Here is a 24,146-nt window from a genome sequence, read left to right as displayed (position 1 = left end):
GGAGATATCCACACTGTCCACGTCACTGACCTTGGCCACTCAGCCCTCTTTCCAGTGTCTATGCAAACAGACACAGAACATACTTTTCTTCCTTGCCCTTTCACAGGAGAATGCATACAAGTTCTCTGCCGCTGTTCACTTAGCAGTCTGTCCTGGGCCTGCGGCGGGACGGAGCTCTCCATCTCCCCCACAGGTACGTGATACACAATGCATAAAACAATAGTTCAGGTTGGCTCTGTGTCTGTTATCAGAGAGCTGAGCCCTTTGTATCAGGTGTTGAAAAATGTTTTCTGATAGTCCTTTGTCTTTTAACTTTGGTAAATGTTGCGACCCAGCCTTATCTTTCAGTAATTGAATGTGTCAATATTTTCTTTCACAGCTTTGGATTTTGAGCAATTTATTAAGAAGGGTCTTTGCCACTTCAAGAACCAAAGGAATTCACCTCTATTTTCATCTGGGTTTTTGTTTTGTTCTTTTTAACATGTCAATCTTTGATCTATTTGGAGTTTATCCTAGTACATATGGTGTCTTACAAACGACTATCCCATCGTCTCACACTAATGAAGTCCATCTTTACTCCCAGTGATAAGAGAGGCTGTTGGTCGGGCCCCTGGGGGGCTCAGTCGGTGGAACGTCCGATTCTTGATTTCAGATCGGGTCTTTGTCTCAGGGTCATGAGTTCAGGCCCTGCCTTTGGCTCTGCACTGGGTGTGGAACCTATTAAAAAAAAAAAGTGCCGTCTTAATGGCATACAAAATTCCCGTGTTGTCGGCTTCTGTGCTTCCTGTTGTGCGTCAGTCCCTCTGTCCAAGCACTGGCACCACACTGTTAACTGAGGACTGACGATCCTTCCCAAAAGAGGGCAAAGATCATCCACCCTTCCTGTCCTTATTTTCCAATTTTAGGGCAACCATGACCATTCCAGCTTCTCAAAGAACTGCGGAATGCTTAGAGCCAGACAAGCTTCGGAGGTGCGTTAGCGTCTGTCTCCGTGCAGGCGAGCCGCAGGGAGCGCTGCGCTCTGACTTCAGGCCACAGCAGCCCCACCAGCTGTGAAGGGCCCACGGGAGCTTCAGAGCACTGTGCTTTCACTTGGCATGTCAGGCCACGTTCAAGGTCAATGAGTGAGAAGAAACTAGATTAAGTTTTATGATCTTGGAATCAGTGGGTGTTCTCTTTGAACTAATTTATCATTCTTTCCTCCAAACTCTTTACAGGGCACCGTCCCTTTCCACATGGGGAATCCTAACTACAGAGGAAACGGATAAGGAGGCAGGTAAGGTATCCTCACTCCCGTGCACTGAAGACGAAGGAGCTTTTGTGAGCAGCCACTCTCTTCCACACTCACATAGCGTTTTGTGTTTTTTAAAGGATCGCTCACCCATCTGCTAATTCTGCCCCTGGAGAACCCAGCGCTGCCTGGCTGCTCTAAGGTAGAGCTGAGCGATGTGGGAAGTGACCCACAGATCCGCACTATCCCATGTCCCACACAGAAAGGGGACCACTGGAAATAGGATTCAGTCCATGGCGGCAGCAGCTCCCCCCAAAATCTTGTGGGTTGATTTTATCCTTTTATTTATAAAGCTGCTAATACGCTACACGCTCCATGGTTATGCAGCAAATACTCACTCAGTATTTTGATACTGGGAGACGGAAACAGTGAGTAGCAGTCCAGAAGCTCCTGAACCTACCCAGAAAGCAAACTGGGGGTTGTAAAGTTCCTTCTGGTGCTGAAAACTCTTCTCATGGAAAACAGAGTCCTTAGAAGATCCCAACCTTCTTCAAGCTTTTTGAATCAGGAAACATAACCTACAAAGAGAAAATCGTAACAAAACGTGACAAAAGAGCACTGTAAAGCTCACTGACCGAGCAGAGCGAACAGCCCTGCAGCACCCGCCGGTCAGAGCACAGACGGTCCGCCAGCTGCTACTCACCCTCTCTGTCACTCACCGCCCTCCATCCTCCCTGAATGTCCCTCCTCCTGATGTCCGACAGTCATTCCGTTTAGCTGGTTTGGGATCTTACATTAAATGGAAATCAAACGACAAGCAGTCTTTTGTGCCTGGTGTCTTTCACGCAGAAAATTCGGTTCGGCAGATTCGTCTGTGTTGCTGTGTAGACGTGTGACTCGTTTGTGTCGTATCAGCTTCCATTTTGTGACTATACCCCAGCTGAGGCGTCTGTTCCACTGCTGGCTGACATTTACCTCTTTCTCAGGGATCACAGTGCCACGAGCGCTCCTGCACGTGGTTCGGCGCCTGTGCAGACACGAGGATGTTTACATTCCTAGAGTCAGAAATCACTGGGTCAAACCCTAAACTTTTCCAAAGTGGCTGTACACTTCTCCCTGCTCTGAAATCAAAACCGAAAATGAAAGCCATAGTTACGAACATCAGATGAACCTCACAAACCTAATACTGTAAAATTTAGATGAAATTCCCTGTTTCACATCCTTCTAGTTTTGGGGTTTTTTTTTTAAATTAAAATTGTTTGTCTTTTTCGATGTTATCCATCGTGGCGGATGCGCGGTTTTCCTTTGCATCTCTTGCCCATTGTTCTATCGCACTGTGCGCCCCAGCAAAACCCCACGGCCTGGGCGGCTTCCACCGAAAGGTTCCTTCTCACAGGTCTGGCGCTCCACCGCTGATGTCCCATGGCTGACCTGCCATCCCAGCCCCCCGGAGGAGGAGCAGATTCTGTGTGGCCCAAAGCTCCCACTATGAATTATACCATTGACTGTCCAGTGGCCAGGGCCGCCAGGTAAACAAAGGCACTCTCCAAGGGCCTCGAGATCACCTCCTAGCAGCTAGGGGCAAAGGCCAGAGCTCTCTTTGGGTAAGGTTGATACTACATGCGCACTTCTAGAAACTGCTGACTTACACTGCCGCACAGATGTCCAACAGCCATCGTTCAGTCTTTCTCCAGACTGCTGCACCCGCAGGCCCTCCCCTGTCCTCAGACAGTCACTCCATCGCCTTAATTCTCCCCCGGACCTACGGCAACAGCCTCCCAACCGGTCTTCCCGTTTCTACCCCCATCCTCTCCGGTCTTCTCCCAGCACAGAGGGCAGGTGTTTTCTCGTGTCCCCTGACTCAAATCCTGCCATCAGCCTCCCTCCTCATGCAGTAGAAAACCCAGTGTCCTACAAGGTCTCACGGCCAGGCCTGTCGAACATTTATTTTCATAATTCCACTCGGTAAAAACTACTTGTCACAGCAAAGACACAAAAGCAAACAAGTATTTCATTAAACAATACTTACCGTAACTTTACTTTTCCTGTCCTAGTTTCTCTACCTTCCGTGCTTCATAAAGAAACAGTTGGCAGCAGCCCCTTAGACTGATTCCACAAACACGGAACGGGTCGCGCCCAGCAGAGCAAACTGCGCGGCTCTGTAGTCGGATGTCTTTGCACCCTGACGCCCCCCAGCACCTCACACTGTCACCCTGACCGCGCCTCCAGGAGCAGCCCGGGGCCTTGCCCTTCCCAGGAGCCTCGGGAGCACACAGCTGCCTTGGGGCCTTTGCATGGATCATCCCGTCTACCTGGAATGGTTTGCCCAGAAAGCACAAGAGCTCATTCCCTCACCTTCTTTCGGATTTTACCCCAGTGTCGTCAGTGAGGCAGCTCCCTTTATCCCCGACCTCAGTGTCCAGCCCCTCCGGCTGAAACAGCATCCATCCTCCCCAGAACTCATCAGACCTAAAAAGAGCCTTCAGTACCAGGCCTTGGAAAGACACCTGGCTTCCCAGGCCCTCCTGCCCCAGGACAGAGCTGGGGTTGGAAGACCACCAGAGGACAGCTACTTCTAGAATCTGACGCCCTGAGGGAGCAGCTGCTGGCCAGCTGACCGGATGCAGGGGACAGAAACTGCCTGGGACTCTGAGGTGGGGGGCAGTGAGGGGACACAAGGACTGAGGCTCGGATACCGAGTCTAGCACTTCCTGGCCACGGACCTTTGACAGTCGGCTTCATGTCTCACAGGTCTGGAACTCTTGGCTGCCAACTGGAGTTTCAGAGCATCCCCACGCCACAGGACTAGATCGTTTACACAGAAGGAGGAGGAGGACAAAGCCGCCGAGTGGGGGCGGTTCACGCCGCTCACCAGGGCCAACTGCTAAGCTTTCAGGCATTTTGTGAGCTGCTTATTTAAACTCAACGAACATTACAAATGAAATCAAATACATTTACAATTAAATACCTTACATGAAAAACAAAGTTAAGGTCACCTGGGTGGCTCGGTCAGTTAAATGTCTGCTTTCAGCTGAGGTCCTGGTCCTGGGGTCCTGGGATGGGCTGCGCATCCGGCTCCCTGCTCGGTGTGGAGCCTGCTTCTCCCTCTGCCTTTCCTTCCTGCTCACACACTCTTTTAAAAAAGAGAAAGAAGAAGAAGAAAAGTCAACAGATCCCCCACACCTCCTACTTACCTACTACTATCCTCACCCACCGGGAGGCACCCGGCTCGTGGAGCGGCGAGACTCCGTCGCGGGCGCACTTAGCCCGACACCCGCTGTGCGGGAACAGGTGCGCTGCGGAAATGGGCGAGCTGCTACAGATTGAAGGGGTTTTGTCTGTGGTGCGATGGGGGCGGGGTTCCTTGTTTGTCTTCACGAGAGCTGACTATTAAGCATTTATGGCCATGCCATTAGTTTCAGAGAATGTTCTCAGTAACTGCCTTCCTCCGGGCTCTCCCTCACCCACACGCGGGCGAAAACTAGCAGGGCGGGCTGGCTGTTCGCTCATCCCCGCGGCGGTCCATGCCCCACACCGAACCAGTCCAGGATCAGACTGCCACGACTGAGTGCAGATGCCACTGAAACACCATGTGGCTTCTGTCTGATGCGGTTACCGTGGTTCGCAGTTCTGTAAGGCGGGTCACTCGGTTAGTCTAGCTTCGAATCCAAGGGGCCCTGGTGTCATCCTTTACCAGCTTCCACGAAGCCCAAGGGCTGGGATCCCCTTCTCGACACGTGCTGACTTTAACTCCATTTAAAAATACGAACAAAGTGGGCGCCTGGGTGGCTCAGTGGTTTAAGCCTCTGCCTTCAGCTCAGGTCATGATCTCAGGGTCCTGGGATCGAGCTCCGCATCGGGCTCTCTGCTCAGCGGGGAGCCTGCTTCCCTCTCTCTCTCTGCCTGCCTCTCTGCCTACTTGTGATCTCTCTCTGTCAAATAAATAAATAAATTCTTAAAAAAAAAAAAACGAACAAAGGTTGAAAAACAGCTCGGCAGGGGCATGGGGCAAGGAGACAATGCAGCAGTATCTTCGCTGTTCCCCACAGGCCTGGGAATTTCAGTACAAGGTGCAACTTTGGAAGATAACGGGGTATATTTGCAAGTGAGCGTCAGGGAGCCCCAAAGCTCCGGGAAAGGGACTATCCCGCCACCTCAAGCTTCAGACGAGAGAGAACACGGGAAGCAGCAGGTCCCACGAAACCACAACTCCCTCACTTTTCAGCCATCAGTAAAACGTTGTTCCTCCTTGGAGGACTTTTTCCACACTTACACTCAGCTCTTACTACTTCTCAGGCGGGATTCGGCAAGCACAGAGAGTGAAGACCACGCCCCCGCTGCCGGCACCCCGCGGAGACAACGTGGGACAATCCAAGGGTCTTGAAATTTTCAACTGAAGGAACAAACCGAGGGGTCAACGGTCCCGAAGATGGAAACCCCAGGGCCTCGTCAGGGAGCCTGCCCCGTGCTCTGGAACTGGGGAGGAGCTTCGGTCTCACTGGGGTCTCGGGGCTCGCTCTTCCCCTCCCGACAACAGTCAGAACCGGGGCAGCTGGCCAAGCCGTGCCCCAGAAAGGAGCCACCCTCGCGCCTCCGGCAGTTTCACAGTGCTTCAGTGCTGCTGCTTATCCACAGTCGCAGCTCCGCGTGGCCGTGCCTGGGGCCCACGCCAGCGAGCACAGGGCCCGCCTGCAGCTGGGAGGGCAGACCCTCCTCCAGGCTGTAGAGGTCGGGATTTCCTGCAGAACTGCTGCTGATCTCCTGGTGTAACAAGAGGGACCCTCCGCTAGTGACAGACGCCGCCACCGCCTGTGGGACCCACTGTCACTCCGCACGGGGCCACGGAGACCTGCTTGTGCATTTTCCGTACATGCTGCTCTGTCTTCATCCTCTGAGCTTCTAGAAGTTTCCTCCACCTCGGCATTCCCCTTCCTCCAGCCCACTTCATCTCTTCACCCGGCACCCCCACTGACGTTCCAGAAGCCTTGCCAATGGCACCCACAAAGCCTACAACCCACCCCAGCCCGCACGCAGGGCATCTTTCTAAAACAAGACTTAGAACGAGATCTGCAGCTACGGGGACCCGACTTAGGGACAACAAGCTGACCTCTAACTGGAGGTGAAACGGGTGATACGACAACATCAAGGTATTGGGCTTCCGGAGGGCACCGTATGGAAACCCAAAGGGAACCACTCACCAGCAACAAGGAGGGAGGGAGGGATGGGATGACGGATTTTCGGTGTTTCCGGCCAGAAACCAGGGGACGCTGAGCAGGCGCTTCTGACCATCCTCACGTTCCCTGCTCCTGCTTAGAAGAAAAGGAAACCCACTTAAAAAAAAGAAAAAAACAAATTCAGGACAAAACGAAGAACTACATTTACTTTTGTACATTAAATTCTAGTTTTTATAAATTTTTTAATCTGTAAGTATATTTTCCATCGTTTGTCAGAGTACTTCTCTTTTCTGCTTATTTTACTTAATTGAACATTTTTATTAGACTACTGTGTGCTCATAATAATCACTGATTCTGTTGCACATTCCTCAAACTTGTTGGTCTGATTACACTTACAGAGTCACTCACCTGTCTTGTCAGGAGGAAATACAGACTATTTTAGCTGCCCTAATTCATTTTACAATATTCCTCAGACTGGCTCTTTTAGAACTGGTTTCTTAAAATATGTATGGTTATGGACACTCATGAAGTTTTCATTGTATTACTGAATTGATTCTATCAGAATTTCCGAATTTATGAAGCCATTTGCCTCATCACTTAGATTATCATGTAATTTAAAAATAGTTATTAGAAATAAATGCTCCCCTCATGCTTGTTTTATTATATAAAGGTATTATTTTACATGAGTATAAAAAACCAAAAGAGTGGAACAAACCCCCCTTTTCCCCAAAATGCCTGTTTTTATGTTAACAGAACTAGTAATTCATCCGATGTCTCTGTTGGCTAGATGTGCTAAGCTAAATATGAAAAATTCCCAACAAATGCATTTCTCCCTTATACTCTGTTATCCAAAGACAACACAATGGCCTCCTATGTCATAAATGGGATTTTTGCTTGTTAGCAAGTGTGACACATTTAGGCTCCCACAGAGGGGAAGGTCGGTGAGCTGCCGCCCGCATTGCGACGAGACTCACCGAGGCAACAGTGAGGCTGCCAGCTCGCCTTTCAGCTGAACCCAGGAAGCTTATGAAGCTGAAGCTTCTGTCTTCCAGCTCCTAAAGCAAACAAAACCCTCCCAGTGGTTCAGACACAACCCTCCTCGCCCTGTCTCCCAAATTCCGGCAGGATGTGCGGGTAAATGAATTTGATTCCATGCTGGTGGAGTTCCTACCCGCGGCTTTGGGTTTCTCCATACATAGGACAAAGGTCCTGTGGTCAAAGTAACATCTGGTCTAGTGGCCAGACAGAAAGGACAAGTGGGAGGAGCCTGTCCCAGCCAACGTTAGGAAAGGGGGCGGGGGCGGGGGTGCGGACACGACTGGCCGCAAATCCCGGCCACAGGGCCCGGAGCCACCTCAAGAAGCAAGAGGTTCCCTCCCAGGGCATCCCCCCACCCCGCCCATTCCCACAGGCCCTGTGGGTGTGCGTCTGGCAAGGGGTGCAACCCTCAGCACCCGGGGCCCCAGAGGAGCAGGAAGCAAGCCCACGCCAACTGTGGCGAGGGTTGTCGGAAGGCGACAGTCTGGACTGGGAGTAGAAAGGGACAGGTTGAGCACGTGAAGCTCCATCCAACTCCGCACCAAGGACTTCCAGGGAAGGCGGGTCCGGTGACCTCCAGGGACAGAGGTTCTTACGCTGCTTGTACAGAAGACGTTTCTGGAGAACTGGGCCCCATCAGCACGCGGCGCCACGTCCCTCCGGCCCCGCTCCCCTTGCTCTAGGCTGAAGCTGTCCGGATGTTAACTGTGCACAGAGCCTTGGCTGTGTCCCCAGAGCCCCTCACGTGCTGCGCCATCCGGACGGAGGGTCCTGGGACGTGTCCCCCCAGACCTGACCACCCCAACCTGTGAGACTCGGGCGGCATGAGTGAGCTCGGGAGCCCGGTCAGCGGACGTGAGCAGCCTCCAGGTCAGACCGGGCCCTTCTGCTCCGAACACCAAGCGCTACAAATCTTGTCTCGCGTCCCCTCCTGCTCCAGGGGGCCGGCCCCGCAGGGTGGCATCCAGGAGTGCGGGCACACACAGCCGGGCTCCTTGATGACACAGAAGCGTGAGAACCCGGGAAGGCAGCTCGCTCCAAACTGCACGTTGCACTTCAGACCCCGTCACACCCTGTGAAGGTGGCCCTTGTGGGGACGGTGAGTCGAAGTCTCGGCCGAGGGGAGGACGCCCTGCCCAGGCCTCAGTCAGGACCGCAGCCCGGCCGTGTCCGCCGGGCTTCCCCGGCCGACGCGGCTGCACGTGCGAGGACCCGATCCGGTGGGTCTTACCCGCCTTCACGGCTTACTGTGCTCCCATCTGTGTGCACATTTCCGTTTTCTGCTGTTTCTACCCTATTCTGACAATACCAATAAAGGGGTTTTTCTACTTCGAAACAGGGAGTACAGCTGCTGTGAATATGTTGTTCAGAACGGACACGGCACCTTCTAACTCCTAGTTCAGCAGACAAGAAAATACGATAAAATGACTCGATGCCCAGGAAGTTAACTGCAGCCAGTAAGAGCAGAGTAACTACAAAATATGACATGTGGATAGAGGCTGGTTAAGTATAATTTATAGGCACTGCTCATTTGCCTACCAACCACACAGTACAATAATATTTCTGTCTCTTTACATGTAATTCGAACTTGTAGATGCCACCCCTGGTCCAACTCCATCCCGGGCTTAGGGGGAACTCCGTTCCCAGCTCCTCCTCTTGGGCTTCGTGGCCTAAGAAGTTCTGCCTAGAATGCTAAATAGCATGAGAAAATCCAGAGGACATATGCGGACAGAGATAGGGGAGAGAGAGGACGGGATGGCAGCGGCAGGAAAGAGGCGGGAGAAGGCAAAACAACAGGTTAGGGAAGAGCCCCTTCTAGAGTCATCTAGAAGGTGACCTGTGGATGGGGAAGTGGAAGAGGGATTCCACACAACCAAGCCCACAGGAGACAGACGGCGGGACGTGGAGACCGCGCGAGTTATAAGGCAACCGGGGATGGTAGGGCCTAGGGCCAAGCAGGGAGCACACTAACATTCCAACTTTTTTCAAGCACCGTACGCAAACACAGCGGTGTCGGTCCTGGGTACCAGCCGTACTCCTCTACACACCACCGAACGGACAAGTTCTCAATCCCTGGTAGAAGGCCTCAGCATTCAAGGTGTCAGACTAGTAAATTATTCATTCATTCAACAAATATTTACTGTGCATCTACTATGAACTAGGCACCGGGCTAGATACAAATATTTTAATCTCCATAAAACTTAATTTCCTCATCGATATGACAGAGATGTTAACCCCTGATTTACCCATCATGCGAAGCCCAATCCTTCTCAATTTCCTTAAATAGCTCTGCCTGGCTCCGGCCGGTGCTGGTGTGCCCTGAGGACCCTTCCTGACTCCAGGGCCCATCTCCCTCCGCTGCCTGACTCTCTACCACAGCTGCACCCTTCCACAAGGCCTTCCTTTCCCCGTGGAGTCTCTCCGCTCCTGGCCTGCTCTGTTGTCCTGATCTGCTCTGCCTCCCGTGTCTGTATGGAAAGAGCTTTTCTTTATTATCCACAACCAAGCTGTGAGAATCTAGAATCTCCCCAGAGCACACTGAGTACTGAGAGAATCAAAGAAGCAGACTACACCTGGGACTGAAAGGAGGCTATTAGAGGAAACTTCTCTCCAGATCCAGTCGGGGCGCTGCCTGGGAGACATGGCTCCTTCCAACCCATGGCTCGTCGGTCTTTAGGTTACGGCTCCCAACCCCGCCCTGCAGTTGGTCTCTAAACAAGAGTCTGAAGAGGAAAAAGGCGTGGAGTACTGTGACGTGTCGCTGGTTATGGGCCAAGTCTGGAAGGGCACACATCACTTTTGCTCACCTTCCACAAAGCAGAACTCAGTCTCTCGGCCATACACACTGACCAGTAAACCTTCCCAGGAGTCTGACCTCGAGTCCAGGGAAGAAGAGGAAAGAGACAGTAGTAAACACGCAATCATCTCTGACACAGACGCTCTGCTGACTATCACCACGCCTGGCCCATTTCCCCTTCCTGCCATGTCCCGGGGCCAGCATCTCTCCCTGGACGGGGTCGGCATTACGCTACTGAGACGGTTCGTGAACGAATGCAGCACCGTCAGCATCAAACCGACTGTTCAAGTGACATGCAAGTCAAATGATTCTGATGATCAGGAATCACGTCAGTGAAAGAAATGTAATACCTGACGTAATTTTTGTTATTACTTTGCAGAGAAACTTCACTGCAGTCCCTTATACACAGTCAACTACAGAATCTAATGTACACCTTGGTGAGGTTTGATACTTGTCTGTTCCCATGTTACTCCCACTCTAACTATGACACAGAATATTCCCGTCACTCCAAAAAGTTCCCTGATGCCCCTCTGAAGTCAATTTAGTAAGAGCCAAATAAACGGGAGAGACGTACTGTGTTCAGGGATTAGAAGGCTTACAACTGTCAAGACATCTGGGTGGTTCTGCGGGTTGAGTCCCCAGCTCTTGCTTTTGGCTCCGGTCACGATCTCAGGGTCAAGAGATCACACCCCGCGGGCATCAAGCTCTGTGCTGGGCATGGAGCCTGTTTACCATCCTCTCCCTCCGGCTCCCTCTGACCCTCCCCGGCTCACACTCTCGCTCAAAAATATTTTTTTTCTAATTTTTTCATTTATTTTCCTATTTTTCTCAATTCCTTTCAGCTATTCTCTCTCTCTCTCTCTATATATATATATATATATATATGTTTCCTTTCATTGTATTTTATTTTATTTACACACATATATGTTTTTTACTTTATTATTTTGGCACCTAGTTTCTTTTAACGAGCATACCAAAACACACTCAGGATCTAGTGTTTTTTGGTGGTGGTGTTGTCATTGTTGGGTTTTTGTTTTTTAGTTTTTTTTAAGATTTTAGAGAGATTAAAGATTTAAGAGAGATCACAAGCAGGAAGAAAGGCAGGCAGGGCGGGGGAAGCAGGCTCCCCCTGATCTCAGGGTCCTGGGATCAAGTCCCGCATCTGGCTCTCTGCTCAGCGGAGAGCCTGCTTCCCTTCCTCTCTCTCTGCCTGCCTCTCTTGTGATTTCTCTCTGTCAAATAAATAAATAAAATCTTTAAAAAAAAAACAAAAAACGGGGGAATCGCAGACCAATATTCCTATCAGCTTGGATGCAAAAATTCTCACCAAAATACTAGCCAGTAGGATCCAATAGTACATTATAAGAATTGTATAATATGTATAATAGTATATTGTATAATATGTATAATATTGTATAATATGTATAATAGTACATTATAAGAATTATTCACCACAACCAAGTGGGATTTATTCCTGGGCTGCAAGGAATAAATCCTCAAATCAATGTGATACAATACATTAATAAAAGAAAGAACAAGAACCATATGATACGCTCAACAGATGCTGAAAAAGCATTTGACAAAGTCCAGCATCCTTTCTTGATCAGAACTCTTCACAGTGTAGGACAGAGGGTACATACTCAATATCATAAAAGCCATCTATGAAAAACCTAGGAATATCATTCTCAATGGGGAAAAACTGAAAGCTTTTCCCCTAAGGTCAGGAACATGGCAGGGCTGTCCACAATCACAACTGCTATTCAACATAGTACTAGAAGTCCTAGCCTCAGCAATCAGACAACAAAAAGAAAAGGCATCCAAATCGGCAAAGAAGTTGAACTCTCACTCTTTGCAGATAATAGGATACTTTATGTGGAAAACCCAAGACTCCACTCCAAAACTGTTATATGAGTACACAGGAATTCAGTAAAGTGTCAGGATATAAAATCAATGCACAGAAATCAGTTGCATTTCTTTACACCAACAGCAATACAGAAGAAAGAAATTAAGGAGTCAATCCCATTTATAATCGTACCCAAAACCATAAAATATCTAGGAATAAAATAAACGTAACCGAAGAGGCAAAGAATCTATACTCAGAAAATTATAAAGTACTCATGAAAGAAATAAAGGAAGACACAAAGAAATGGGAAAAACATTCCATGCTCATGGATTGGAGAAACAAATGTTGTGAAAATGTCTATGCTATCTAAAGCAATCTATACATTTAATGCAATGTCTATCAAAACACCATCAACTTTTTTCAAAGAAATGGAACAAATTATCCTAAAATTTATGTGGATCCAGAAAAGACCCTGAATAGCCAGAGGAATGTTGAAAAAGAAAAGCAAAATTAGTGGCATCGCAATTCCAGACTTCGAGCTCTATTACAAAGCTGTAATCGTCAAGACAATATGTTACTGGCACAAAAACAGACCCATAGATCAGTGGAACAGAACAGAGAGTCCAGAAATGGACCCTCAACTCTATGGTCAACTAATCTTAGACAAAGCAGGAAAGAATGTCCAATGGAAAAAAGACAGTCTCTTTAACAAATGGTGTTGGGAAAATTGGACAGCCACATGCAGAAGAATGAAACTGGACCATTTCCTTACACCACACACAAAAATAGACTCAAAATGGATGAAAGACCTCAATGTGAGAAAAGAATCCATCAAAATCCTTGAGAAGAACACAGGCAGCAACCTCTTCAACTTGAGCCACAGCGAATTCTTCCTAGAAACATCACCAAAGGCAAGGGAAGCAAGGGTAAAAATGAACTATTGGGACTTCATCACGATCAAAAGCTTCTGCACAGCAAGGGAAACAATCAACAAAAACAAAACACAACTGACAGAATGGGAGAAGATATTTGCAAATGACATATCAGATAAAGGGCTAGTGTCCAAAATCTATAAAGAACTGATCGAACTCAACACCCAAAGAATAATCCAATCAAGAAATGGGCAGAAGACATGAACAGACATTTCTGCAAAGAAGACATCCAAATAGTCAACAGACACATGAAAAGTGCTCAACATCACTCAGCATCAGGGAAATACAAACTAAAACCACAGTGAGATAACACCTTACATCAATCAGAATCGCTAAAATTAAGGAAACGACAGGTGTTGTTGAGTATGTGGAGAAAGCAGAATTCTCCAACACTGTTGGTGGGACTGCAAGCTGGCACAGCCGCTCTGGGAAACAGTATGGAGGTTCCTCAAAAAGTTGAAAATAGAGCTACCCTGCGACCCAGTAATTGCACTACTGGGTATTTACTCTAAAGATACAAATGCAGTCATCCATAGGGGCATGTGCACCCCAGTGTTTATAGCAGCAATGTCCACAATAGCCAAACTATGGAAAGAACCTAGATGTCCATCAACAGATGAATGGATAAAGAAGATGTGGTGTATATATACACAATGGAATACCATGCAGCCATCAAAAAATGAAATCTTGCATTTGCAAGGGCATGGACAGAACTAGAGGGTATTATGCAAAGCAACATAAGTCAATCAGAGAAAGACAATTTTCATATGATCTCAGGGATTTGAGGAACTTGAGAAACAAGACAGAGGGTCATAGAGGAAGGGAGGGAAAAATGAAACAAGATGAAACCAGAGAGGGAGATAAACCATAAGAGATTCTTAATCTCATGAAACAAACTGAGGGTTGCTGGAGGCAGGGGAGGGAGGGAAGGATGGGGTGGCCAGGTAATGATGATTAGGGAGGGAATGTGCTATGGTGAATGCTGTGCATTGTGTAAGACTGATGAATCACAGACCCGTACCCCTGAAACAAATAATACATTATATGCTAATTTAAAAAAATTGAAAATAAAAATCTCCCAACAAACAAGGGACTGGGCTGGATGGCTTCCCAGGGGAATTCTACCAAATACTTAAAGAAGAATAAATAACTATTCTTGGGGCGCCTGGATGGTTCAGTGGGTTAAGCCTCTGCCTTCCACTCAGGTCATGATCTCGTGATCTGAGGGTCCTGGGATCAAGCCCCACACTGGGCTCTCTGCTTGCCAGGGAGCCTGGTTCCTCCCTCCCTCTGTCTGCCTCTCTGCCTACTTGTGATCTCTCTCCCTCTGTCAAATAAATAAAATCTTTTTTTCTTTTTAAGATTTTATTTATTTACTTGACAGACAAAGATCACAGGTAGGCAGAGAGGCAGCCAGAGAGAGAGGAAGGGAAGCAGGCTTCCTGCCGAGCAGAGAGCCCAATGCGGGACTCGATCCCAGGACCCTGGGATCATGACCTGAGCTGAAGGCAGAGGCTTTAACCCACTGAGCCACCCAGGTGCCCCTAAAATCTTTTTTTCTTAAAAAAAGAATTAATAACTATTCCTTTGAAACTGTTCGAAAAAATAGAAATGGAAGGAAAACTTCCAAATTCATTCTATGAGACCAGCATTCCCTTGATTCCAAAACCAGACAAGGACCCCACTAGAAAGGAGAATTATAGACAAACATCCCTGATGAACATGAATGCAAAAATTCTTAACAAGATTACTAAGTAATCAGATCCCACAGTACGTTAAAAGAATTATTCACCATTACCAAGTCCGATCTATTCCTGGACTGGAAGTTTCATTGAACGTGCAAATCAAACATGATACACCATATTAATAAAAGAAAGGGTAAGAGCTGTATGATCCTCTCAACAGATGCAGAAAAAGCATTTGACAAAATACACACCCTGTCTTGATAAAAACCTCAACAAAGTAGGGATAGAGGGAACAAAACCTCAAAATCATAAAGGCCATATACGAAAGACCCACAGCTAATATCATCCTCAATGGGGAAAAACTGAGAGCTTTTCCCCCAAGATCAAGAGCACAACAGGTATGTCCACTCTCACCACTGTTGTTCAGTATAGTACTGAAAGCCCTGGTCTCAGCAATCAGACAACAAAAATAAAAGGCATCCAAGTAAGCAAAGAAGAACTCAAACTTCCACTCTACGCAGATGACATGATACTCTATGTAGAAAACCTGAAAAACGCCGCCAAGAAAATTGCTAGAATGGATATAGGAATTCAGCAAAGTTGCAGGATATAAAATCAATGTACAAAAGTCTGTTGCATTTCTATACACCAGCAACCAAGCAGCAGAAAGAGAAATTCAAGAAATTGATCCCATTTACAATTGCACCAAAACACATAAGATACCTAGGAATAAACCTAACCAACGATGCAAAGAATCTGTACTCAGAAAACTACAGAACACTCATGAAAGAAACTGAGGAAGACACAAAGAAATAGAAAAATATTCCACACTCAGGGACTGGAAGAACAAATATTGTTAAAATGTCTATGCTAGGGGCACCTGGGTGGCTTAGTCATTGGGCATCTGCCTTCAGCTCGGGTCGTGATCCTGGGGTCCTGGGATCGAGCCCCATATTGGGAGCAGGGAGCCTGCTTCTCCCTCTCCTACTTGTTTTCCCTCCCTCGCAGTGTCTCCCTCGGTCAAATAATAAATAAAATCTTTTAAAAAAAATGTCTATGCTACCTACAGCAATCTACACATTCAATGCAATCCCTATCAAAATAACACCAGCATTTTTCACAGAGCTGGAACAATTTTATAATTTACACAGAACCAGAAAAGTCCCCAAAGAACCAAAGTAATGTTGAAAAAGAAAACCAGGGGCACCTGGGTGGCTCAGTGGGTTAAGCCTCTGCCTTCAGCTCAGTTCATGATCTCAGGGTCCTAGGATGGAGCACCACGTCCGGCTCTCTGCTCAGCAGGGAGCCTGCTTCACTCTCTCCCTCTGCCTGCCTCTCTGCCTACTTGTGATCTCTCTGTCAAATGGATGAATAAAATCTCTCAAAAAAAAAAAAAGAACTATCCTATGACCCAGTAACTGCACTACTGGATATTTACCCAAAGGATACAAAAATAGTGATTTGAAGCAGCAATGTCCACAACTGCCAAAATACGGAAATAGCCCATATGTCCGTCGACTGATGAATGGATAAAGAAGATGTGGTGTGTGCATGCATACACACACACACACACACACACACGAATATTATGCAGCCATCAAAAATGAAATCTTGCCATTTGCAATGATGGGGATGAAACTAGAGTATATTATGCTAAGTGAAGTAAGTCAGAGAAAACAAATACCATGTGATTTCACTCATCTGTAGAATTTAAAAAACAAAACATGAGCACAGAGAAAGGGAAGGAAAAATAAAATAGGATAAGAAGAGAGAGGGGCAACCCATAGGAGACTCTTAACTATGGGGAAAAAACTGAGGGTTGCCAGGAACAACCAAGGTTTGGGTGGGGAGGGGATGGGGTAATTGGGTGATGGGCGTCAAGGAGGACATCTGATGGAATGAGCACTGGGTGTTACATGCAACCGATGAATCACTAAACTCTACCCCGAAACTAATAATACACTATCTGTTAACTAACTTGAATTTAAATAAAAATAAAAAAATTTTTAAAAACTGTCATGATGTCAATTCTCTCAAATTGATATAATAGCTTTAATACAATCTCAATGAAAAAAATACAGCAGGAGCTTTATTTGGGAAGGAGTCTCAAAACTGGCAATCTGATTCTACATTTACATGAAATGTGAAGGGCTAGAGAGAGCCAAATCAGTCTTTTAAAAAAGAAAAAAGTCCAAGGACTTATTACTATCTAATTTTAAGACTTCATTAAAAAGCTATAGTATAGACATATAGTAAGCTATATAAAGCTATAGTATAGACATATAGTAAGCTATATAAAGCTATACTATAGACATATAGTAAGACTGTATGTCAGTATCTTCGGCCTCCGGAACGGCGGGATGAGGCATTGGGACGGATCCAGAAGTTCCTCTGGAGTGTGATCCACTGCAGGAGTGTAGGAACCGCTTGGGGAGCCAGATGGGTCCATCAGCATTCCCAGGAAAGATACACACATGTTCTTGTCCCCAAATTAAAACAGGATCAGGACAAGACCACTGATTTGTTAAAGGATCCTTCTTCCGCACTTAGGTGTAATGTTTTCCGGGTGAAGACATTTTGAATTTGAGGGTTCAGGTAGAGAGAAAAGTTGAATGCTTTGATTTGTTTACAAATGAGTATTTTCACATTTCTGTAAGTCACAGATATCTTAAGAAAAAGTTGCCTTAGTCTGGAAGAGCAAACAAGAGCCACAACACTATAATCTCTTAGTTCATTCAGTCCCATGTTACTAATTCTGGTTTAGTTTGAATGCAGCTTTAGTTCTGGAAATTCTTACTCATTTCAGTTCTGATCTTAAAGATACTGAATATCTGTGTTGTCCTAAAAGTCCTTTATATGAACCTCCCAGAAATGAAACTCATTTTTGCAAGACAATAAGGACAATTATAAATGGCAAAAAACAACTACAAACAAACAAACAAACAAAAACTCAGAAATGGACATTGTGAATGATCTGATAGGAGAGTTCACTACGATGAGGAAACTCAGTTATTCTGTGCCACATAACACTTCAATAGCCAGAACCAGAATGTTACATACCAAGCAAGCAAGCCTAATTAGTCCACAAGACTTTATTCGTGATTTAAATCTTGGGGAAGTTTGTTAAAACCTTAAAAAGTTTTAAAGCACATGCCTACATAGGATTAGGGATGTTAAAGACCCGATTTTTCTAGGCAGGTGGAGAGAACAACTATTTGCATTTTCTTATCTAGACAGACCAACAACCACACAATACTTTGTCTTATTCAACAGAGAAGGTAAACTTTCAATATTCTAACAATGTACTTTCAAATCCATTCATTTCAATCTTGGTCTATCCCGACCACATCTAAAATTCCATTCCAAAGTTTTCCCTCCATAAACCTTCTACAACTTTCCTTTGCATTCAGATTTTGTCCCAAGCCATTTCTTTCCAAACAACCATCTCATTTGGGACAAAATTACCTTCTTCTACCTTTAACAAAAATGCACTCCCATTTCTTATCTTTCTTACATAGCTCCTACTTTTTCACATTCAGAGTGGTTTCCCTTATTTCCATCAGTCATAGTTAGGGTTAGTAGAATTTTTCACTCTTTAGAAACCTTCATCTCCAAAAAAAAAGAAACCTTCATCTCCAGTGAAGACTAAGGAGTAACCAACGGCAAACTGTTACACCAGAATTCTTTAGATGGCAAATTTGTGAATCAGTTGAACACAAAGTGTGTTTACCAACAGATTTAAATATCCTTAGTTCTTTGCAGTAAGTCAAAAGCACAAACCTATGCCTAGTTAACAGTGATGTAGCACTTTCTCCCATTTGGAAAAGACTTAGATGTCCAACAAATTTAATTCCATTTATCATCCAAGCAAAACTTTAAGCTTTCAGGTTACCAAAGACTTTGAAAGCTATCTCAGCAATTACCCAAGAAAACTTTGAGACAATTAACCATCAGTTTAGTCATCTTCTTGTTAACAAATTCCAACAGAGATAATATGAGCTTATTTGACCTTCAGTAAACCTCGACAGAATAAGTTTTACATTTAGTGCTGATAACTTTAAAGATGAGTTTAATTACCAACAAACCTAACTTAGTTCAAACACTGATTTATGTTCCACTTGGGCCCACCCCATTTTCAATTTTTACCTGAGACGCTGGCGGGGAAATCTGGAGTGGGGGGGTGTTAGGTCCAAAGGGTGCTCTTCTTGTTCCTTGACAAACTGTGGTTAGTCTTCCTCGGGACGGAGACTTTAAGGAATATTCCCAAGTAGCTGCCGAAACTCCCTTTGTTTCAGGGAAATTCCCTGTCTTCTCTGGCCCCACATGGACTACCTAGCCCCTCCCCCCTCACTGGTGGGAAAACATGGTGTCTGCTCCTCTGTTGGAGCCGATGAGCCCTAAAATCCCAGGAACCCTTTCTCTGCCTTATGGTAGCAATTTGTCTCGTCTACGTCCCCCTTCTCGTTTCTGCACCAACTTCGGTGCGGCCTACATAGTACCCAGAAAGAGATCCAAACATCTACAGTCAATTAATTTTGAGAAATGTGCCAAAGCTATCTGGTCAAAAGGGAAAGGGCAATCTTTTCAACAAATGGTTCTCCAACAACCAGATATCCTCCACGGGGGAAAAAAGAACTTCACACAAAGCCTTACACAAAAATTAACTCCAAATGGGTCACAGGTTGAATATAAGAACTGAAATCAAGAAAATCTTCAATACCTCAGGACAAGCAAAGATTTATTAAAAAAAAAAAAAACAAACACAAAAACAATAAACTGTAAGTGATAAAATGACAAATTAGCTCACCAAAAGTAATCAGGTATATCCTTCAAAAAACAGGTAGGACAACGAAAAGAGAAACCACAGATATTTATAATACATATATCTGATAGAAGACTTGTACCCAGGAAATATAAAGAACTTTACAACTCAATAATAAGAAGACAAGCAAAAAAAAAAAAAAAGTTTAAGTTTTCAACACACACGTCACAAAAGATGTACAAATGGCAAAGTACATGAAAAGATGCTAAACATTATTAGTTATTACAGAAACGCAAATCAAAACCACAACGAAATACCACTTCACACCTAATAAAAGGCCTAAAATTAAAAACGCTGACCTGGTAGCAAGGGTCTGGAGGAACCAGTCCTCTCACACACTGGAAGGAAGTGGACAACGTTATAACCACGCTGCAAAGAGTTCGGCTGTTTCCCATAAAATGAGACAAACACTTGTACAGCCCAGCAATTCCATCCAAGAGAAATGAAAACATGTCTACACCCATGACGTGTATACAAATGTCTTCTTCAGTGTTTTTCACAATGCCATAAATCAGAAACAACCCAAAAGTCCATCTACAGGGGAATGGATAAAAAAATGTAATGTATCCATATAAAAGAAGAGAGCAATAAAAGGGAACAAAGTGGGACACATACCATGACAAGGATGAATCTCAAAACCATTTTGAGAAAAATAAAGCAGATACAAGAATATGTGATATAAATCCCATTCATATGAAATCCAAGGACTGGGGAAACTGAGGTATAATAACAGATAGCAGATCAGTGGTGGGCTAGGGTGCAGGTCTGGGTCTAGGGGACAGGGGACTGTGTACAAAGGGGCACAGGGAAGCTATCTAGGTTGAGGGAAATGTGCTGTATCTCGATTATGGTGGTAACTACATGGATATATAAAATTCATTATATCATACAATGAATACAAGTGCATTTTGTTGGATATAAATTATTCCTCAAAGCTGATTTTTTATTATTGGCTGGAATGGGGGCAGGTGACAATTACTATCAGGATAAGCATAGTAAAAACGGAAAAATACTATAATCAACTCATAAATATATATGGAAATTAAAGAGGAGAAATAATGGGGTGATTAATTAAAATTAAAAACAACCTCTAAATTTTATTTTAGTCTATAGTTTTAAAAGCTGCCCTTCCTGACAGAGGCCATTCAAACCTTCCATATTTCATCATTTTGGTTGTTTCAAAGGTCCTGGCTTTGAGATAAACTCACTCCTATCTAAACATATTATATGTTAATCCTGAGCAACACTTTAATTTCTAAAGAAGATACTGATTTAAACAAACAAAACTGAAAACATCAACACTTAATGGTAAGATTCCACATACTAGAACAAGTGAACGGGAAGATCTGGAGATGAGGATTCTCCCTTCACCCCCTCACTCTCCCCACCAAACACACACACACACACACACACACACACACACACACACACACAGGGCTCCTGCTAAGTAGGTAGACGACTGGGGTATAAGCACTCCACTAGCTGAAGCCCCCCGGCCCATGTCACAGAGTACGTCCAATCTCTGACTACGCCACTTCGGCCTTCCCTATTGATGGCGTGGTTATGGGGATCAGACGGGTCTTTTGTTGGCAGAACTATTTTATTTCCCCAACAGAGGAGAGCCCTGCCTCAGAAGAGGAAATCAGTACAATAAAAGAGAAAGCCTAGAAGCAGCGCCAACACAGACCATACAGGAGCAGCAATACTAAAAGGGGGGGGAGAAAGGCTGACCACTCAGATCGAGCGATTGGCTTTCATACAGAATCCAAAAAAAATTATAGTTCTACCCCTCACAAAAAGTTTCAGATCTAGCAAAGACACAGACTAGAAAACAAAATCTTTTAAAATTTTAGAAGAAAATAAGGAGGATATTTATGACCTCAGAGAAGGGCAGAATTCCTTAAAATCAGATACAAAAACGTTTAAGGAATATAGTATTCAACTTGAACAATCCAAAATTAACATTTTCTATCTAACGAGATCCATTCTAATCACAATTAAGGGACAAACAATATACTTGTAGACACTATCTGTTACATCACTAAGAATCAGAACCCAAAATTCACACAGACCTCTTAAACATCAATCAGTAAAGAAAACCCAGAAGAATACTGAACAGACAACTAGCAGAAGAGGAAACTACAAAATGACCAATAACTTGCAAAAAGCAAGGAAATGCAAATTCAAACAACAGTGAGATACCATTTCAAACCCTTGGGGCAGGAACATAGTAAAAAAAAAAAAAAAAAAGGATGCCAATCTGGCAGTCTGGAGTCCCATTAAAGTGTGCATCCCCTAACAGTCACTGATTTTCTCTCTTGGTATACACCCTGGAAAAATTCTTGTACGTACGCACACAGATCTGAACTTACAATGTAAGGTGCGGCATTATTTGCAAGAGAGGAGAAAAACAAGACACTGGAATATAATCAAGAGCTCGAGACTGGCATGGGTAGATCCAGGGATGGAACATGAAAACGAGCAGAGCATGTCCACGGGGAAAGAACAGATCGTTTGTAGTTGGTGCGCTGAAAACTAGCTCACTGAATGACAAAAATTAAACTGGATCCCAACCCTCTCCATCACCTGCAAAGGTGGAATCTAAATGAATTAAATGCCTAAGAGCATAAGGTAAACTCCAAAGCTTGTAAATACATAAATAAGTCAATAAAAGAGAACTTCAAGTAAATCCTAAAGGCACAAGTCATAATTAAACTAACAATTTTGATTATGTTAGAATTAAGTTTTTCTGTTCAATTAAGGATCTATGATAATGCTACCTCATTTGTGAGGAGATACTTGAAATGTCAAAAACGCACAAAAAATTAAAAGGTAAACTATCAACATCTGAAAAAGCAACAAAAAATGTAACTGACTCAGTAGAAAAATCAACAAAGGATATCATCGGGCAGTAGGCAGAAAACTGCAATGCTAACAATCATTTAAAGAGATGTACAACTCAGTTCCCGAAATGGACAAATAAAACAATGAGACGTCACTTTACTCCCTATTTGCCTGGCACAAATTAGAAAGCTAGATAAAAGCAAGCACAGACAAGTTCATAGGACATAAACAATGGGACATGGGGAGAAAAACAAAAACAAAAACAAAAAACCCCTCTCAGGCACTGAGGCAGGATTCTACATGCTGAAGCCACTAGGCGGGGTATGTGGTACCACTTAGTAACTGCTGGAATTTAGGATTCTTTCACTGAGAGGGTGAAAAAGTATGCACACTGTGGAGGGGTGCGCTGCTCTCGTTAGGATTCAGCTGAGTCAGAAACACAGCAGCAAAGCAGGGTCTTCGAGACAGCAGCAGATCACAGCCTCAGAGCCGGCCAGCTCTCCACCAATACCCCAGATGTTCACCATCAGGAACAGAGGCATTAATTACGATTTATTCTTTCAATGGAATGGACGCTATGGCATGTATCTACACAGATAACAAAAACCAATACCCCGCGGGGGAAAAAGCAAGTGACAAAACGCTAGACATAAATGGGCAGTGCAGCAAGACAGCACCTGAGGAACGTCCTTTAAAATCCATTTAAATGACACCGTACCGCATCTAGTATTTTGGAAAGTACCTTTTAATATTTTTAATCAAAACGGGTTCTGGGAGACGACACCCCATCTTCAGAAGCACTGCTGACTCTCAGAGATAAGCGGTGAGTTCTTCCTCCAGTTTGTCCCCTTGGATTCCTCCCACCACGATGTGGAGCAAACACAGTCAGGTGTGAACGTTAAAGATCTAGGAGTTGGATATGCAGGCTTCCATTACTTATTTTTTTGTATTTTTCCCTTTGAAGCCTCTGAGGAAAGCCCAGCGGCGACACCCCACAAGCACAAGGCAAGGAGGGGTCGGCGGTTCCCGGACCACCCACCCCGCGGGGGTCTCTACGCGACTCACCTCTTTCCTGCCGACTCAGACGAGGGGTCTCCATCTTTATCCCCTGACGAGTCCACCACGACCAGCTCCTTTGCCAGGGCTCCCCACCTTGGAAACGAGAAAAACCTCGGCGGGGAGCAGCCGGGTTCCCCAGGGTTCCGACCCGCCGGGTGGGAGGACGCCGGGTCTGAGCGAAAGCAGCTGACAATCAATCCGAGATGCCGGAACACGAGCCGCGGCCATGGCGCATGCGCAGCTTTTGAAGGCCGGAGGGGGCGGAGCCGGTGCTGCGGGGCGGGGCCGGCGCTGGTGGTTGACCTCCTGCGGCCGGAGGCGCCAGGACACTTCCCGGCGCCAGGACACTTCCCGACGCCAGGACACTTCCCGACGCCGGGGCTGGGCTTGGAGGGGCGGGGGCGCTCCGTGGATGCTGGCGCCGGATCCGGTCTCGCGAGTCTTCCCCCCACCCCTGACCCCTACTCCGGTCGGTGGTGGAGTCTGCGCAGAGCATCCCCGGCGTGGAATGGGGGAGTCCCACGGCCCTGCAGCCGCTGGGGGCAAACACCCTTCGGGGGGCTTGCCTGCCGCCCAGGACCGAGTGGAGAGGCTCCAGTGAGGGTGGGACCTTGAAGGCCCCCAGGACCCGCCTCAGGAGAAGGGGGTGCCCCGTCCTCCTTGAGGCTCATGGGGTCAGGGGACCTGGGTAAGGCCAAAGAAGTGACATCTCTTGGGGAGA

General features: G+C 45.8%; 1 long non-coding RNA gene across 4 annotated transcripts; it reads right to left on the bottom strand.

The window, feature by feature from the left end:
- Positions 1 to 184: 184 nt before the first annotated feature.
- Positions 185 to 24,146, bottom strand: LOC123942410. 4 transcript variants are annotated; one of them, XR_006818411.1, is made up of 6 exons: positions 23,432 to 24,146; positions 23,109 to 23,272; positions 6,430 to 6,537; positions 1,935 to 4,364; positions 1,630 to 1,809; positions 185 to 717 (listed from the first exon to the last, which is right to left on the bottom strand). It is a non-coding gene; the product is annotated as an uncharacterized LOC123942410 (long non-coding RNA). The 4 variants fall into 4 exon arrangements; XR_006818410.1 differs by lacking the exon at positions 23,109 to 23,272; XR_006818412.1 differs by lacking the exon at positions 23,109 to 23,272 and having other exon boundaries at positions 1,951 to 4,364.

The sequence above is a fragment of the Meles meles genome, chromosome 5 (assembly GCF_922984935.1).
Source record: "Meles meles chromosome 5, mMelMel3.1 paternal haplotype, whole genome shotgun sequence".
NCBI classification, from domain to species: Eukaryota; Metazoa; Chordata; class Mammalia; order Carnivora; family Mustelidae; genus Meles; species Meles meles.
Note: the sequence above shows the minus strand (reverse complement) of the source record. Positions and strands in the feature narration are given on the sequence as shown.